Consider the following 7,718-nt stretch of genomic DNA (forward strand, 5'->3'; position numbering starts at 1 on the left):
TTTCTAGCCATTATCTGAGTAATATGGTGGAATGTGATTCAAGATTATCATTAAAGACACCAAAGTCACTAGCAATTTGCCACCAAGTACAACTGCAACAACCAGACTAACAGAAAAAAATTAACTGATGTCTCAGTAGTGCTGATCCTTCACAGTAAATCAACAAGCTATCTGTTCTTGGAAAGAGAATGTCTAAAATGAAGACCACATGGAGTGAGATCACAAGGCTTGTTGAGCTACAAAACAAAGATTAAAGATCAAGAATAGAGCCATGGATTAAAAAAAAAAGAAAGTAAAAATGGAATGGAACACCCAAAACAGAACCTCTGGAAACTGTTAAACAAAAGCTAATACTAGCCACGGACTCAGCTTAGACTAACTACATCTCTCTTCTCTAAAGAGCCATCGAGAAGGTACTCACAGCTGCAATACATAACCATAAACACAGTACATAAGATACAGATACATAAAGAGCTAAAAATGTATCATACTGGAAAAATTAATGGGGGAGAAACTAAAAACAGAAGACCAGTTCTCACTACCAAAAGATCTTACAAAAATAAGTGATATTTCAGAAAACAAATACATCCAAAAAGCAGTCAGGTTACATCAACAAAGGTCAATTTTATGGGGTTAGAACAAGTAATAGATCCATAGGTTAACAATTGCTCTGGCTGTGCGTCTAAAAATAATATAATATAATATAATATAATATAATATAATATATGATATAATGACTATTAACAATAACAAAGCCAGTTTTATTAGAGGTATTTACAGTATACTCATATATCCATTTCTCACATTCACATTGTGCAGTTACAGATGCCAAGTGGCACAAGTCACAATTTACAGCTTAAAATTCACCCCTGCAAGGTGTCCACTTATATTCAGGCACCTCTAAATCAATCTCTCCGATTTTCTCAGGATACGGCCAATTACCCGCTGCTTAGCAGGACTATTAAAGTGTACCTAAACCGACATCAGCTTTAATAGCCCTATCCCATCAGCACGCATACACACCGATATAGACGTGCTCTCATACACATGTCATATAGTTATAAGATTCCATCCTCCCCCATTGGCCATGCCACCATCCCCCCTCCTGCCATCACACAGGCATGATCACTCTGTGTCTAATAGCCTTACCCAATTACAGCCACAGTGCTAGAGGAGAAAGGATGATGAGATCCCCTAACATGTTAATGAAGAACCTACGGCATACCTGCCTTATCTTAATAACCTAAAACACACACATACACTCTCACACTCACACACACAGAGCAATCTGCCAAATGTCAATTATGTGTCTCCTGGGTTTGTATGTGAGAGTGTGTGATTGACACAGAGACAATGGCCGCAGGTCCCATTCATAAACGCAGAGGGGAGACGAACTGATGGGGGGAAAGGAAGAGAAAAAAACTACGGAGGTAGAGAGACAAGTATTCTAATGTTACAATGGAACCTGCTTGACCACTGAGTTTTAAAACCAAAACAGTATCTGCAAACTAACATAATATTAATTTGAAATGTTCAAGAAATAGACAAACTAAATTTCAACATGCAGTGCTGGTAGCAAATGATGTCTGATTTTCACTTGTTTATTAACATCAAAAAAAATATTAACAGTAACAGTGAAAAAAATAGGTGTTTGTCTACTTTAAAAAAGTGATGGTAAAAAATGTGCATGTTTTTTTTTTTATTATTCATTCATTTACTTATTTATTCAGTGTAAATGTCACTAAAATGTCAAGCTGCTAGCATAAAATAATTCATGCCATCATTCAAGATAAAGTATTTAAGGTATCAAAACGAATTATATGCAGAAAGTTCCCTTTATTTGAACGGTTTTAACGTCTATATTACATATGTACATCAGAATACTGTCAAGGAGAGATAATGCAATTAAGTTGAGATGCAATGGACGTATCTTTTCTTCTCTTCTCAAAACTTGACGTGGTTGACTTGGACTTATTTCAGAGGCAGATCTGAATGGAAGCTTGCACTTGATAATAAGAAAGGGGCATGATTTAATAAATGTTGTAAATGACTAGAGAAGTCTAGCCGGCATACGTGACCAAAGAGAAGACAATTCTAATCAATTTAGAAAATAGTGAATTTTCATTTCTTGTCAACTTTAAACTATTGACGTCATATATCATTACACGTTCAACGCTAATGTCCCATATACTCAAGGAAACATGCAAATTTGACATAAGATTCAAATTCCACAATGTGTGAACGCCTGCTGGACTTTGTTAAACCAGGCCACAGTCTGACCTCCAGGGCTTTCTTTTATTCCCACATTCTGTATATTTTACAGATACTATTTGAGTGCGAACACACACCCTGAAACCCTTCATGGTTATTGACAGAAAGAAAAAGGGCCCTATTATTCCTGAGAGCGCTTGTGTGTGAGGCTTCATCTTAACTTGTCAACAGTCCTTACGTACTGTCAGCAGAGCAAGCACTGGTGACATACCCATCACTCTCTCCCTCGCTTTGAGTCTAGTACACTGAACAGACACGCACACATCCGGAAGGATCGATAGGTGTCTGTGTTGGCCACTGAAGACGGGACTGTCTGTCGAGGCCTGATCTCCGTGTCCCCAGGAGCACATTATGGGCACGTGCCGGGTGTTAACCCATTAATCTGGTGATGGTCGGACGCGTTATGTTCCCTCTCCCACGGGACTGTGTTGTGCTGATAGATTGAGCTCTATGTGTGTGCGCCCACAGCAAAGAGTGATCTTCTATTGTTAGTTTGAGCAAATAGAGATCGAGGGCGAGCACTTGTGAGCTTTCCGTTTCTCTCTTTGTCTCTGGCGCTCATTTGGAGTCTGGTCACAGATATTTCCGCTCTGTCTGACTGCAGCTTGATTGCTATTTGATCCTCGAGCGAACGCGGCGTTTCTCTTGCAAGCTTGTCCGTCAATCTGTTTGCTTTGTACTATTTGTTTCCGCGGTTATACAGGTGTACTCAGCTAATCTGATTGGTTTGACAGAGGCTGTTAGAACACAAACGGCCGCGCGTTTCAATCAATAGCATCATAAAACGTGAATTAGAGCTAACTCAATTAAACTACCCAGTTTAGCAGCAATCTCGGTCGTTTACCTTGGTTATATGGGGAGGCCATAACTGACCTGCGGTTCTTTGTGAATCGCTAGGAGCTGCCAGTCACTCTGGCTGCCCACAGGATAGATGACAAGGGATGAGTGAAGGAGTCTCCACAGTCTAACATATGCTATAGTGAATTTTTGCAGAACACTTCAGATTTTTTTCAAATCCAGGGTATGTTTGCTGACTGCTGCTTGTCGATGTGTTGTTTGACAAAATGCTTTGTTTGGGTGATTAGTCTGTCTACAGGTATACACACTGATCAATCACATCTCCATGCCATGTGTGTCAAGATGCATTATATGTCAAATACATACTATGTTACGTTTCCTTCCAGATGGTGCAACAATAGGCATTCGGGAAAAGAAACGTTTTATAAAATCAGAAAGATAATAACATAGAATGTTGAACATAGAAAAGCTGTCAAAAAAAACGCAAGTGTTGTTAAATCTAGATTATTTTGTTACTAGATTCCTCTCTCTCCATCAGGAAACAACTGTTTTTGTCTGGTACTTTAAGAGGCACGTAAACTGCAGGAGAAAACAGTAAGAAATGAACACAGTTAATGGATTAGTTCACCCAAAAATGAAAATTCTGTAATTACTTACTTAATTTATCTCATTCTAAACTCGTAAGACCATCATTCCTCTTCGGAACACAAATTAACATATTTAGATGAAATCCGAGAGCTCTCTGAACTGACACATTCAAGGCCCAGAAAGGTAGTAAGGACATCGGTAAAACAGACCATGTGAGATCAGTGGTTCAACCATATTTTATGAAGCTATGAGAATACTTTGTGTGTGCAAAGAAAACAGAAATAACTTCTTCAACTAACAAGAAACTGATTTTTAAAAAGGGAACTTCTTAACAGTGTCCTATGTCCTTAAAGACTATGAATGGAAATGACCCCTCGTCTCTAACCTGCTGGAGACAATGTAGTTACTCAACCGAGAATTATGCAGAAATGAACATTATTACTTGCACAATTATTACTTTTGATTATAATATTATTACTTTCAATGCATAATAAGAATCAATATAATTGAACAGCAAGGAGAAAAAATTTCTTTACATTTTTTTTTTATTTTGACCAGTCACACAGTGCTACAAAGCATGACAATAACCATAATAACTTTTTTCTTTTACTGTTGATGTGACAGGATACAACATGGTCACCTTTTCATGTGTCCACCTACTTTTAGCCTTTGTTTGTGTGTGTGTAAATTACGCAGCCAACACATGCACTTAATTCAGCAAGCATAAACTGCATTCTGTGCATATGGATTTGATATATTAGGTTTTAGACACAAGACCCCCTGCTCTGCTTCGTGGACAGATTCTCCTAATGAGAGACCAGTGCATTTGTGTACTAACATCATTACTGTAATCACAGACACTGATGAGGTTATCATTATCATGATGGTTATGGTCGCACACACAAACAGTCGCACACACACACATAAATAATCTACTGTCGGAGTGTTTGTTAATGTAATTAATGTAGATATGAAAATAACCTGCAGTTCCTGCTGTAATTGGTACATATAAAATGTGATGAATTCATAACACACTACATAATAACTCTTAATTAATGCATGCACACAGTAGAAAGCTCCACTGCGGATAAATATGCATCTTGTACTACAAAACATTTCTTTATATAGATTTATACTGCTGTATCTCACATTAAATCTAATTATTGCAATAAAGACAAACAGTCATGGTTACAAACAACAAGTATCCAGCTCATATATATATATATATATAAATGAAACTGGAATAACAAAGGTGAAATATACAACACAACTCATTTTCTAAATTTCTAAATGGAAACAGATAAAAAAAATAAAAAAAATACTCAAATCAAATGCTACCAGAAACTCTTGCAGAAATGTGTCATGTAGGGAGGCGCATGATATGTGTTCTAAAATTGACTCAAAATAAAAAAAATTGGATGGATTCGTATTTTGAAGCCAAAACAATCAAAGTCTATGCCCATCTTACACTACACAATTTCTGCAGACCGACTCTGATTCTTGGCAACTAGCCTCGACTTCTCTAGATCGTAAACAAAATAAAAAAATCTGGGCAAACGTTGTGATGTATTCTAGCCTTAAAGGAATAATTTGCTGAAAATATACTCACCATCAGACCATCCAAGATGTAGATGAGTTTGTGTCTTTGCGGGAACCGATTTGAAACAATGCAGCATTACTTAAATTGCTCACCTGTGCTCGGCAGTGAATGGGTGCCGTCAGAATGAAAGTCCAAACACTGACAAAAACATCACAATAATCCACAAGTAATCCACACAGCCCATCAATGAACTTTTGCTTCCAGGTAATTTGCTAGTTTTTTTATCCATAATTTTACTTTTTGCATGGAAAAAAGTCATCTCATCTGAATCAGCAGAGAAATATGCATAGATCAAGCACAGTTTACAAGGAAAAATAGTCCAAAACTAATATGTTGGTGGATTTTAACAGGAATGGATTTTTTTTTTCCACTGGAGAAAACGTGATGATTAAAGTGCCTATTATGGATTTGTTTCTTACAAACACACAGCTTTCATTTTCACAGGATGTTAATTGATGTACTGGAGTGAAGTTTTATCAGCTGTCTTTATTTTGACGGCACCCATTCACTGCAGAGGATCCACTGATTAGGTGGTGATGCCTTGCTAAATATCTCCAAATCTGTTCTAGTAAAGAAGCAAACTCATCTACATCTTGGATGGTCTGTGTGTAAGTAAAGTTTAAACAAATTCCCATTTTTGGTGAACTATTCCTTTAAGGCTACATATGCCACAACTTTTGCTAAGAATTTCGGCCGATTCACAGTCTGTAAACAATTGCTTTAACAAATTCAGTATTAAAAAGAAATAGTTAGATTTTTTTTAAATATATAAATAGAACAATGGTATTATGGGAGGAAATGACACATCCAAGTGTCTTTGTCTTGTTTGACCGCTCTCTATTGACCTCCAGTATCTCAGCAGCTCCATTGTGGAGCACGGTACAGATGTTTACAGTGCCACGGCACGCAGTGATTTCCCATGTGTTCTCCCCTCCCTCCACCTTGCTTTCTCTCCTCTCCTCTCCTCTCCTCCATCTGATATAGATTGCTGGCTGGGGTTCAGTTGCTAATTGAATATGCTATGCGTCTGTTCAAATGACAGGGAATGGGGGAATGATGATTAAGAGATTAAGTCAATTCAGCTCAACAGCTGCTGTTTGCTGTCAATTTCATTACAGGCAATCAGAAAAAAAAGAAAAAAAGATTGAGATACTTACATTTGTTAGCACATTAGCAGCCAACTTTCATAGTTAAAAGCAGCCGTAACATCTGTTTAGCTTCCTGGATGTAAAGAGGATGCTTGTAGAGCAACAAAATTAAAATGTCAAATCTCGCTAGGTGGGGCTATTCACTTCCATGAATCCATCGATGCTGCTTTCCTAGCATTTCTACATTCACAGTTCACACACACATACAGTTTATCCTGACAGGGCCCTAAGCTGTGATTATCTGCACAGGCAGCACAGGGATCTCTCATAAGCATCCCAACCCCTGCCTGCCAATAATTAGCCCCAGTTAATTACAGCCCTACTGCAGGTTAAGCTAGTGAAAATCACCCAGGAGATACCCTCACACCTTCAGGTACACACACACACACACGCTCGCACCTCCTGAGACCAGTTTTATGAGCTCAGTGTCCAGAGCTAAGCCTGATCAGCGTCAATATTGTAACTGACAGCTGACAACATCGGCCCTCAACACTTGCAGACACACAGCAGGCACGCGAGGAACAGGGGGGAGCGTGGGACGGAAAGATTAAGAAATGGCTTCAGGTTCTGATGTACTGGGGGGACTGACTCACTCTTGTTTCCTTTGGCTGTCTGCCTTTACCTCCCTCAGATTTCTTCCTTTCTTTTTTTTTCTTTCTTTCTCAACCCCCTCCTTTTAAGATAACATTCTTTACCTTCTGCAATAAAACAATTCCGACATGTGATTGGTTTCATGTTGAGTTGCAAAATCTCAAATTAGATTTTTGGAAATATGCTATGAAAGCTATGATTTAGCATTACATTTTTTCTTAATGGTAGTTGCTTGGCAAAAGTTGTGACTTAGTAGCCAGGTTGATTTGAGCTGTGATGTGACTATGAAAATACTACATAAAATGTATGTTTAACAGCAGTGCTGTTTTATCATACTGCATACATCTGAAAGTTTTGCTATAATGTTACTCTGTGCGGTCATCACCGCTCTATTAAAATGCACAACATTAAAGCGTCTTTAGTGTTTCCAAGTTTTCTACAAAACAAAACCGGAAATCGAAGGGTTATGATGTCATTGGCTAGCGACAGAATGACACTATGGACACGGTCCATGTCACTGGTTAAAATTGCTTATTTTTCTGGATTTAAACATTCTTTGAAACATCTGGGATAATGTAAGTAATACACAAGTCAGCAAAATAAAGAACACTGTTCTAGGGTTTTTTGTGTATTTTAATAAAAAAAAATATATATATCTTACGTATTTTGCCGGTAAATGTTTATTAGTCATTTTAGTAGTTACAATTTAGTAGCTAAAACAA

This window comes from Carassius gibelio, chromosome B16 (genome assembly GCF_023724105.1).
Source record: "Carassius gibelio isolate Cgi1373 ecotype wild population from Czech Republic chromosome B16, carGib1.2-hapl.c, whole genome shotgun sequence".
Classification (NCBI taxonomy): domain Eukaryota; kingdom Metazoa; phylum Chordata; class Actinopteri; order Cypriniformes; family Cyprinidae; genus Carassius; species Carassius gibelio.